Raw genomic sequence first — 12,903 nt, forward strand, 5'->3', positions numbered from 1 at the left:
AATTGTATTAAAACATGAACTGTTTGGGCAGCATTAGAAGTTAATTTTAAGGCTGACCATAGCCATACCATTCCAAGATATAAAAAATCAGTTCATAGTTGTGTGTCAGGGCTATAATATCATGCTGACCACATTTTGTGTGAATGTGATGAACCCCCTAGGAAGAGTATTTCAAAGTTTGGTACGTGAAAAAACACTTAAAAACACACAAAATCCAAAATAGCTCACTTCCTGTTGGGAAAAGTTAAGGGATGCAAATGAGAAATGTGTGTGTCTTGAGGAGACCCATATGCCTACCAGACGTGGTGCATTTACGTGAAAGTATATGTCCACAATATTAGAAAAAAGCCATAGGGGGCGCTGTGTAGCCACGCCCAGATGAATGTGGATATGGATGTGATTGCACTCCAAAAGTGAATATATTTGTAAAATATCAGCCCGATCAGATGATGTAGAACGGAATTAAGCCCACTTCCTGTTTTTGGGCGTAACGTGTGTATTATACGCCTCGCCATTGCCAAACCGAGGCACACATGCATACCAAATTAGGTGAAGGTAGCTCAAAGTGCCTGTCCACAATAGAAGACAAAGCATTAGGGGGCGCTGTGGAGTCCCTCGGCCACGCCCAGGTCTGAGCATCTGATAGTTCCTGACAGCCAACACTTCTCATGTGTGTGCAAAATTCTGTGAGTTTTCATCCATGGCAAGCACCTCAAAAATGCAAAATACATTGAAAAAAAAGAGAATAATAATTATATGCGGCGCTGTGTAGCCACGCCCCGATTGATGTATATATCTGATATTGTACTGCTACAGTGAACATATTTGTAAAATATCAGCCAGATCGGACGATGTCGAAAAAAAAGTCATTTTTTTGCACGCAATATGTGTACTGTACGACTCGCCATTTCCATACCGTTTGAGATATCAAAAATCCCTTCACAACTTAGCGTAAGGACTATCTTAAGATCATGCTGACCACATTTGGTGTGAATGTGCTGAATGCCCTAGCAGGAATGCATACAAATATGTTAAAGACCTCACTTCCGATTGCCAGATGGTGGCGCTATAACATTGACCTGTTCTTGGGATATGGATGTGATTACACTCCAACATTACACAAATTTCTAAAATATCAGCCAGATCAGACAATGTCGACCATGAAATTATGGCCACTTCCTGTTGGCGCGGCGTGACATACAAATTGTACTCCTCCCCATGACCGTCCCGTTTGAGCTATCAAAAATATCCTGGCAATTTAGTATCATGACTATCCTGAGACCATTCTGACCACAGTTGGTGTGAATGCGATGAACCCCCTAGGAGGAGTACTTAAAAGTGTAGTACGTGTAAAACTCAGAAAATCCAAAATGGCTGACTTCCTGTTTGGATATTTGATTAGATCCAAATGAGAAATGTGTTTGGACCGAGGAGCGCTATATGGCCACCAAATTAGGTGCAGGTTGCTCAAAGTGCCTGCCCACAATAGAAGACAATGCAATAGGGGGCGCTGTGGAGTCCCTCAGCCACAACCAGGTCTGAGCATCTGACAGATCCTGAAGGCCACCACTTCTGATGTGTGTGCAAAATTTCAAGACTTTTTAGCCATGGCAAGGCCCTCAAAAATGCCCATTTGACGGAAGAGAAAGAATAATAATAATAAATATAGCTGCAAGCAGCAATGAACGGGCCCAAGCCCCATGGGGGCAACCGCCTTGGTGGCATAGTTCTGCCAATGACATGTTTCACAACATGTACACACTTTGGAAATAATCACCTTCCTGGAGAACGTATAGTGTGCACAGGATTTTCCCTTTGATCAATGAAGATGTTGGCGCTGCTATTGGAATGCATCAATGATATAAGCCTCACTTCCTGTTGCCAGATGGTGGCGCTATATTATTGATCCGTGTATGTTTTTTGAATTTGATTACACTCCAGAAATAAACATATTTGTACATTTTCAGCCACATCGGAAGATGTTCAGCGAAATTAAGGTCAATTCCTGTTTCCAGATGATGCTGCTATAACATTGAGTCGTTTTTGGAATATGGATTTGATTACACTCCAACACTGAGCATCTGTGTAAAGTTGCAGTCACATCTGACATTGGAGAATTTAAGTATGACCACTTCCTGTTTGTCTGGCATGATGTGTTTTTTATGTGCCTGACCATAGCTATATCATCCCAGTAAATCAAAAATCTGTTTTGTCAGGACCATCCTAGCATCATGCTGACCACATTTACTGTGAATGTCATGAACCCATTGAAAAATAATGCTTAAGAATGCAATATAAGGCTCACTTCCTGTTGCCAGCGGGTGGCGCTTTGCCATTTAGCCTTTATTGGAAAATGGATGAGATTACACTCCAAAAATGAACGTGTGAAGTTTCAGCCACATCAGACAATGTAGAATGAAATAAAAATAACGTCTTGCTTGCACATTGTGATAACATGCTACAGTCCTGTATGGAGAGCAGAGATTCATTAATTTCCATAGTTTTTACACGGGGAGGCACAATTTATGCTTGAAAAGTCATTAGGCCATAAACATGCACTCAAAATGAAAACAATTGGCTTCAAGAAACTATTCAAATTCATTGTGGCTGCAGCGGGGATCGAACGGCTGAATTTGCGTGCCTTAATCCACCGCCCTAACCATTACGCTATACTGCCCGCTTATACACGGGTGCCATCTATTGGCCAAATGTCTCCTTTTATCTTGGTTTAATAATTTCTCTACGAAGTGTCGGATAATATTGCACGAAACGTCTAGTTAACCTGCATCATTCTTTTGCATTTCACTGGTAATTATGCTGCCTGAAACGCATTTGTTCAGCCAAATCTAAAAGAGATGCCAACTCTCTGCCCTCAATACAGTATTTTCATATTAATTTACCATTCCTAGCGAAATTGTATGTTCTCTTAATTCGTGTTTAATGACAAGCCTAATAAACTAACATAGCTGGCGATTTAACTGAAAGTTTTCTATTCATGTAAACCAACGTAGCTGACCTGTTTTTTGACTCACACAGACAGTGGACTGGCTGGCTGCTGTTAGCCCGTGCGTGTCATCTCGCAACGACCTGCATGTGATACCTTTGTTGAACAAAACGGTCTCATGTAAACACAGCGTTCGAGCAGAGCCACCTCAGACGCTAAAGTTTCTTTTTGACTTCATGTGTTAATCTTTTAAAAATATGATACTCTCCTGCCAGTTAAAGCCTGTCTTTAAGTCTTTAAATGTCTTTAATATTTATTTTAGTTATTCAATTCATGTAATGAAAATAGATGCAAAGAAACGTCGGGCTGGGTGTTGTCAATACATTTTGTCACGTAGGCTGCAGCTGTAAATCATACATCGTTATGCCTACTGGCTCGCTAGAAAAAAACAAAAACCTATCGTTGAAAAATCACTTGAAGGAAGAAAAAAATGAAAGTACCACTTTCTGCCAATAAATTGAATCGCCGTATCAGAAATGGGGGGAAGTTACAGCGACGCAGTTAGTCTGTGAGTAGAACAGATTGTGTAGACAACTTCACTGTTTCCACAAAGGAACCAAAAATGTGCTTTTTAACAGGACTTGGTCAGTGTAATGATATAAATGCTAGCATTCGATTATGGTCAACGGTACCGAAAATGCCCGTTGCACCAGCCATCATAACAAATGTCCCAATACAGGATCGATTTAAACCTCTATATATTTTTATTTCACGTTGACAGTGTAGGCTATTATGTGTATTCCGACGCAAATTACATTGAATTGGGTTACGGCATTCACTTCAATCGAATGAAGTCAAATAGAAACGGCTCGAATTCCTTAATAAGGCTTCTTGGTTTTCAAGCCAACTTTCCGAACAGCTGTTTTGTATTGAGTCCTTAAAATGCTACAATACGGTTTTTTTTAAAATCCAAATAACATTGAATGTCAAAGCAATATATGCATTATATGTGTTAATCTTTTAAATATATGATACTTTCCTGCCAGTAAAAGCCTGTTTTTTATTTTAGTTATTCAATCGAGTTAATTAAGATAGATGAGAAAAAACGTTGCTGTGGGCTGGGTGTTTTCAGTACATTTTGTCACGTAGGCTGCCGCTGTTACTCATACATCGTTATGGTTACTGGCTCGCAAAAAGAAACAAAACTTGTCGTTGAGAAATCACTTTATCCAAGAAAAAGAGAAACAATACCGAAAATTAGAAAGAATACTAACCTTTGCCACTAGATGGCAGTCGCGTATTAGAAATGGGAGAGTCAGTTGCGACTTGAGTTGAAGTTTTAAGACTGGAGATAATGAGTCTCCAGCGAAAATAGTAAACTATTATTGCTTAATGGATGTGATGACACTCCAACAATGAACATATGTGAAAAGATGTAGCCTCAAAATCAGGCAATGTAGAATTTAATACCTTTTTGAAATTATTTAATATATAATTTTCCTATTTGGGCAGCATTACAAGTTAATTTTAAGGCTGACCATAGCCATACCATTCCAAGATATTAAAAATCAGTTCATAGTTGTGTGTCAGGGCTATAATATCATGCTGACCACATTTTGTGTGAATGTGATGAACCCCCTAGGAAGAGTATTTCAAAGTTTGGTACGTGAAAAAACACTTAAAAACACACAAAATCCAAAATAGCTCACTTCCTGTTGGGAAAAGTTAAGAGATGCAAATGAGAAATGTGTGTGTCTTGAGGAGACCCTTATGCCTACCAGACGTGGTGCATTTACGTGAAAGTATATGTCCACAATATTAGAAAAAAGCCATAGGGGGCGCTGTGTAGCCACGCCCAGATGAATGTGGATATGGATGTGATTGCACTCCAAAAGTGAATATATTTGTAAAATATCAGCCCGATCAGATGATGTAGAACGGAATTAAGCCCACTTCCTGTTTTTGGGCGTAACGTGTGTATTATACGTCTCGCCATTGCCAAACCGTTTGAGATATCAAAAATCCTTTCGTCATTTAGGGTCAGGACTATTCTAAGATCATGATGACTACATTTGGTGTGAATGTGATGAATACCCTAGCAGGAACGCATACAAACATGATAAAAACGTCACTTCCGTTGCCAGATGGTGGCGCTATAACATTGATTTCTTCTTGGTATTTGTATGTGATTACACTCTAACAGTGAACATATTTGTAAAATATCAGCCAGATCAGACAATGTAGACCATGAATTTATGGCTACTTCCTGTTGGCGCGGCGTGACATGAAAATTGTACGCCTCGCCATGACCATACCGTTTGAGATATCAAAAATATCCTTTGGAATTAGTATCATGACGATCCTGAGACCACTTTGACCACATTTTGTGTGAATGCAATGAACCCCCTAGGAGGAGTACTTAAAAGTGTAGTACGTGTAAAATGCACAAAATTCAAAATGGCTGACTTCCTGTTCACATATTTGATTCGATGCGAATGAGAAATGTGTTTGTCCAGAGGAGCCCCACATGCATACCAAATTAGGTGAAGGTAGCTCAAAGTGCCTGTCCACAATAGAAGACAAAGCATTAGGGGGCACTGTGGAGTCCCTCGGCCACGCCCAGGTCTGAGCATCTGATACATCCTGACAGCCAACACTTCTCATGTGTTTGCAAAATTCCGTGAGTTTTCATCCATGGCAAGCACCTCAAAAATGCAAAATACATTGAAAACAAAGAGAATAATAATTATAGGGGGCGCTGTCTAGCCACGCCCCGATTGATATGTATATATCTGATATTGTACTGCTACAGTGAACATATTTGTAAAATATCAGCCAGATCGGACGATGTCGAAAAAAAAGTCATTTTTTTGCACGCAATATGTGTACTATACGACTCGCCATTTCCATACCGTTTGAGATATCAAAAATCCCTTCACAACTTAGCGTAAGGACTATCTTAAGATCATGCTGACCGCATTTGGTGTGAATGTGCTGAATGCCCTAGCAGGAATGCATACAAATATGTTAAAGACCTCACTTCCTATTGCCAGATGGTGGCGCTATAACACTGACCTGTTCTTGGGATATGGATGTGATTACACTCCAACAATAAACAAATTTCAAAAATATCAGCCAGATCAGACAATGTAGACCATGAAATTATGGCCACTTCCTGTTGGCGTGGCGTGACATAAAAATTGTAATCCTCCCCGTGACTGTCCCGTTTGAGCTATCAAAAATATCCTGGCAATTTAGCATCATGACTATCCTGAGACCATTCTGACCACAGTTGGTGTGAATGCGATGAACCCCCTAGGAGGAGTACTTAAAAGTGTAGTACGTGTAAAACTCAGAAAATCCAAAATGGCTGACTTCCTGTTTGGATATTTGATTAGATCCGAATGAGAAATGTGTTTGGACCGAGGAGCGCTATTTGGCCACCAAATTAGGTGCAGGTAGGTCAAAGTGCCTGCCCACAATAGAAGACAATGCGATAGGGGGCGCTGTGGAGTCCCTCGGCCACGCCCAAGTCTGAGCATCTGAGAGCTCCTGACAGCAACCACTTCTGATGTGTGTGCAAAATGTCAAGACTTTTTAAGCATGGCAAGGCCCTCAAAAAAGCCCATTTGCCTGAAGAAAAAGAATAATAATAATAAATATAGCTGCAAGCAGCAATGAACGGGCCCAAGCACCATGGGCGCAACCGCCTTGGTGGCATAGTTGTGCCAATGACATGTTTCACAATATGTACACACTTTGGAAATAATCACCTTCCTGGACAACGTATAGTGTGCACAGGAATTCCCCTTTGATCAATGAAGATGTTGCTGCTGCTATTGGAATGCATCAATGATATAAGCCTCACTTCCTATTGCCAGATGGTGGCGCTATAATATTGAGCCATGTATGGTTTATGGATTTGATTTCACTCCAATAATTAACATATTTGTACATTTTCAGCCAAATTGGAAGATGTCACGTAAAATTAAAGCCACTTCCTGTTGCCAGATGGTGGCGGTATAATATTGAGCCGTGTATGGTTCATGGATTTGATTACACTCCAATAATTAACATATTTGTCCATTTTCAGCCAAATTGGAAGATGTCAAGTAAAATTAAAGCCACTTCCTGTTGCCAGATGGTGGCGCTATGCCATTGAGCCTTTCTTGGTATATGGATGAGATTACACTCCAAAAATGAACATGTGTGAAGTTTCTGCCACATCAGACAATGTAGAATGAAACACAAATTACTTCTTGCTTGCACAGTGTAATAATATGCTTTAATCCTGGTTAAATAATTTCTCTCCGAAGTGTCGGATAATATTGCATTAAACGTCGAGTTAGCCAGCATCATTTTTTTCCATTTCACCGGTAATTATGCTGCCTGAAACGCATTTGTTCAGGCAAATCTAAAGGAGATGCCAAGTCTCTGCCCTCAATCCGGTATTTTCATATTAAGTCAAAAATTCCTAGCGAAATTGTATGTTCTCTTAATTCGTGTTTAATGACAAGCAAAATAAACTAACATATCTGGCGATTTAACTGAAAGTTTTCTATTCATGTAAACAAACGTAGCTGACCTGTTTTTTTGACTCACACAGACAGTGGACAGGCTGGCTGCTGTTAGCCAATGCGCGTCATCTCGCAACGACCTGCATGCCATACCTTTGTTGAACATAACGGTCTCATGTTAACACAGAGTTCGACCACAGCCATCTCAAACGTTAACGTTTCTTTTTGACGTTTGACTCTTTTAAATATATGCTACTCTCCTGCCAGTTAAAGACAGTCATTAAATGTCTTTAATATTTATTTCAGATATTCTATTCAAAAATGAAAATAGATGCAAAGAAACGTCGGGCTGGATGTTGTCAATACATTTTGTCACGTAGGCTGCAGCTGTAAATCATACATCGTTATGCCTACTGGCTCGCTAGAAAAAAAACAAAAACCTATCGTTGAAAAATCACTTGAAGGAAGAAAAATATAAAAGTTCCACTTTCTGCCAATAAATGGAATCCCCGTATCAGAAATGGGGGGAAGTTACAGCGACGCAGTTAGTCTGTGAGTAGAATAGATTGTGTAGACAACTTCACTGTTTCCACAAAGGTGATGTGCTTTTTAACAGGACTTGGTCAGTGTAATGATATAAATGCTAGCATTCGATTATGGTCAACGGTACCGAAAATGCCCGTTGCACCAGCCATCATAACAAATGTCCCAATATAGGATCGATTTAAACCTCTATATATTTTTATTTCACGTTGACAGTGTAGGCTATTATGTGTATTCCGACGCGAATTACATTTAATTGGGTTACGGCGTTCACTTCAACCGAATGAAGTCAAATAGAAACGGCTCGAATTCCTTAATAAGGCTTCTTGATTTTCAAGCTAACTTTCCGAACAGCTGTTTTGTATTGAGTCCTTAAAATGCTACAACACGGTTTTTTTTAAACCAAATAACATTGAACGTCATTGCAAGATATATGCAATGCCAACTTTTGCCAGTAGATGGCAGTCGCGTATAAGAAATGGGAGAGTCATTTGCGACTTGCGTTGAAGTTTTAAGACTGGATATAATGAGTCTCCAGCGAAAATAGTGAACTATTATTGCTTAATGGATGTGATGACACTCCAACAATGAACATATGTGAAAAGTTGTAGCCTCAAAATCAGGCAATGTAGAATTTAATACCTTTATGAAATGATTTAATACATAATTGTATTAAAACATGAACTGTTTGTGCAGCATTTCAAGTTAATTTTAAGGCTGACCATAGCCATACCATTCCAAGATATTAAAAATCAGTTCATAGTTGTGTGTCAGGGCTATAATATCATGCTGACCACATTTTGTGTGAATGTGATGAACCCCCTAGGAAGAGTATTTCAAAGTTTGGTACGTGAAAAAACACTTAAAAACACACAAAATCCAAAATAGCTCACTTCCTGTTGGGAAAACTTAAGGGATGCAAATGAGAAATGTGTGTGTCTTGAGGAGACCCTTATGCCTACCAGACGTGGTGCATTTACGTGAAAGTATATGTCCACAATATTAGAAAAAAGCCATAGGGGGCGCTGTGTAGCCACGCCCAGATGAATGTGGATATGGATGTGATTGCACTCCAAAAGTGAATATATTTTTAAAATATCAGCCCGATCAGATGATGTAGAACGGAATTAAGCCCACTTCCTGTTTTTGGGCGTAACGTGTGTATTATACGCCTCGCCATTGCCAAACCGTTTGAGATATCAAAAATCCTTTCGTCATTTAGGGTCGGAACTATTCTAAGATCATGATGACTACATTTGGTGTGAATGTGATGAATACCTTAGCAGGAACGCATACAAACATGATAAAAACCTCACGTCCGTTGCCAGATGGTGGCGCTATAACATTGATTTCTTCTTGGTATTTGGATGTGATTACACTCTAACAGTGAACATATTTGTAAAATATCAGCCAGATCAGACAATGTAGACCATGAATTTATGGCAACTTCCTGTTGGCGCGGCGTGACATGAAAATTGTACGCCTTGCCATGACCATACCGTTTGAGATATCAAAAATATCCTGTGGAATTAGTATCATGACTATCCTGAGACCACTTTGACCACATTTCGTGTGAATGCAATGAACCCCCTAGGAGGAGTACTTAAAAGTGTAGTACGTGTAAAATGCACAAAATTCAACATGGCTGACTTCCTGTTTACATATTTGATTCGATGCGAATGAGAAATGTGTTTGTCCAGAAGAGCCCCACATGCGTACCAAATTAGGTGAAGGTAGCTCAAAGTGCCTGTCCACAATAAAAGACAAAGCATTAGGGGGCGCTGTGGAGTCCCTTGGCCACGCCCAGGTCTGAGCATCTGATACATCCTGACAGACAACACTTCTCATGTGTGTGCAAAATTCTGTGAGTTTCCATCCATGACAAGCACCTGAAAAATGCAAAATACATTGAAAAAAAAGAGAATAATAATTATAGGGGGCGCTGTCTAGCCACGCCCCGATTGATATGTATATATCTGATATTGTAGTGCTACAGTGAACATATTTGTAAAATATCAGCCAGATCGGACGATGTCGAAAAAAAAGTCATTTTTTTGCACGCAATATGTGTACTGTACGACTCGCCATTTCCATACCGTTTGAGATATCAAAAATCCCTTCACAACTTAGCGTAAGGACTATCTTAAGATCATGCTGACCGCATTTGGTGTGAATGTGCTGAATGCCCTAGCAGGAATGCATACAAATATGTTAAAGACCTCACTTCCTGTTGCCAGATGGTGGCGCTATAACATTGACCTGTTCTTGGGATATGGATGTGATTGTAGTCCAACAATAAACAAAGTTCTAAAATATCAGCCAGATCAGACAATGTAGACCATGAAATTATGGCCACTTCCTGTTGGCGCGGCGTGACATAAAAATTGTACTCCTCCCCATGACCGTCCCGTTTGAGCTATCAAAAATATCCTGGCAATTTAGCATCATGACTATCCTGAGACCATTCTGACCACAGGTGGTGTGAATGTGATGAACCCCCTAGGAGGAGTACTTAAAAGTGTAGTACGTGTAAAACTCAGAAAATCCAAAATGGCTGACTTCCTGTTTGGATATTTGATTAGATCCGAATGAGAAATGTGTTTGGACCGAGGAGCGCTATATGGCCACCAAATTAGGTGCAGGTAGCTCAAAGTGCCTGCCCACAATAGAAGACAATGCGATAGGGGGCGCTGTGGAGTCCCTCGGCCACGCCCAGGTCTGAGCATCTGAGAGCTCCTGACAGCAACCACTTCTGATGTGTGTGCAAAATATCAAGACTTTTTACACATGGCAAGGCCCTCAAAAAAGCCCATTTGCCTGATGAAAAAGAATAATAATAATAATAAATATAGCTGCAGGCAGCAATGAACGGGCCCAAGCACCATGGGCGCCACCGCCTTGGTGGCATAGTTGTGCCAATGACATGTTTCACAATATGCACACACTTTGGAAATAATCAGCTTCCTGGACAACGTATAGTGTGCACAGGAATTGCCCTTTGCTCAATGAAGATGTTGCTGCTGCTATTGGAATGCATCAATGATATAAGCCTCACTTCCAATTGCCAGTTGGTGGCGCTATAATATTGAGCCGTGTATGGTTCATGGATTTGATTACACTCCAATAATTAACATATTTGTACATTTTCAGCCAAATTGGAAGATGTCAAGTAAAATTAAAGCCACTTCCTGTTGCCAGATGGTGGCGCTATGCCATTGAGCCTTTCTTGGTATATGGATGAGATTACACTCCAAAAATGAACATGTGTGAAGTTTCTGCCACATCAGACAATGTAGAATGAAACAAAAATAACTTCTTGCTTGCACATTGTGATAACATGCTCCAGTCCTGTATGGAGAGCAGAGATTAATTAATTTCCATAGATTTTACAGCGGGAGGCACAATTTATGCTTGAGAAGTCATTCGGTTATAAATATGCGCTCAAAATAAAACCATTGGCTTAAAGAAACTATTCAACTTTATTGTGGCCGCACCGGGGATGGAACGGCGGACCGTGCATGTCTTACTCCACTGCGTGAACCATTAAGCTATACTGCCCTCTTATACACGTACGCCGTCTATTGGCCAAAAGTTGTATGTTTCCTTTTATCTTGGTTAAATAATTTCTCTATGAAGTGTCTGATAATATTGCATTAAACGTCGCGTTAGCCAGCATCATTCTTTTCCATTTCACCGGTAATTATGCTGCCTGAAACGCATTTGTTCAGCCAAATCTAAAGGAGATGCCAAGTCTCTGCCCTCAATCCGGTATTTTCATATTAAGTCAAAAATTCCTAGCGAAATTGTATGTTCTCTTAATTCGTGTTTAATGACAAGCAAAATAAACTAACATAGCTGGCGATTTAACTGAAAGTTTTCTATTCCTGTAAACCAACGTAGCTGACCTGTTTTTTGACTCACACAGACAGTGGACAGGCTGGCTGCTGTTAGCCCATGCCTCTCATCTCGCAACGACCTGCATGAGATACCTTTGTTGAACATAACGGTCTCATGTTAACACAGAGTTCGACCAGAGCCACCTCAAACGCTCACGTTTCTTTTTGACTTCATGTCTTACTCTTTTAAATATATGATACTCTCCTGCCAGTTAAAGACAGTCATTAAATGTCTTTAATATTTATTTCAGATATTCTATTCATATAATGAAAATAGATGCAAAGAAACGTCGGGCTGGGTGTTGTCAATACATTTTGTCACGTAGGCTGCAGCTGTAAATCATACATCGTTATGCCTACTGCTGCTAGAAAAAAAACAAAAACCTATCGTTGAAAAATCACTTGAAGGAAGAAAAAAATAAAAGTTCCACTTTCTGCCAATAAATGGAATCCCCGTATCAGAAATGGGGGGAAGTTACAGCGACGCAGTTAGTCTGTGAGTAGAATAGATTGTGTAGACAACTTCACTGTTTCCACAAAGGAACCAAAAATGTGCTTTTTAACAGGACTTGGTCAGTGTAATGATATAAATGCTAGCATTCGATTATGGTCAACGGTACCGAAAATGCCCGTTGCACCAGCCATCATAACAAATGTCCCAATATAGGATCGATTTAAACCTCTATATATTTTTATTTCACGTTGACAGTGTAGGCAATTATGTGTATTCCGACGCGAATTACATTTAATTGGGTTACGGCATTCACTTCAATCGAATGAAGTCAAATAGAAACGGCTCGAATTCCTTAATAAGGCTTCTTGGTTTTCAAGCTAACTTTCCGATCAGCTGTTTTGTATTGAGTCCTTAAAATGCGACAACACGGTTTTTTTAAACCAAATAACACTGAACGTCATTGCAAGATATATACAATACCAACTTTTGCCAGTAGATGGCAGTCGCGTATTAGAAATGGGAGAGTCATTTGCGACTTGCGTTGAAGTT

This window comes from Conger conger, chromosome 1 (genome assembly GCF_963514075.1).
Source record: "Conger conger chromosome 1, fConCon1.1, whole genome shotgun sequence".
Lineage (NCBI taxonomy): Eukaryota > Metazoa > Chordata > Actinopteri > Anguilliformes > Congridae > Conger > Conger conger.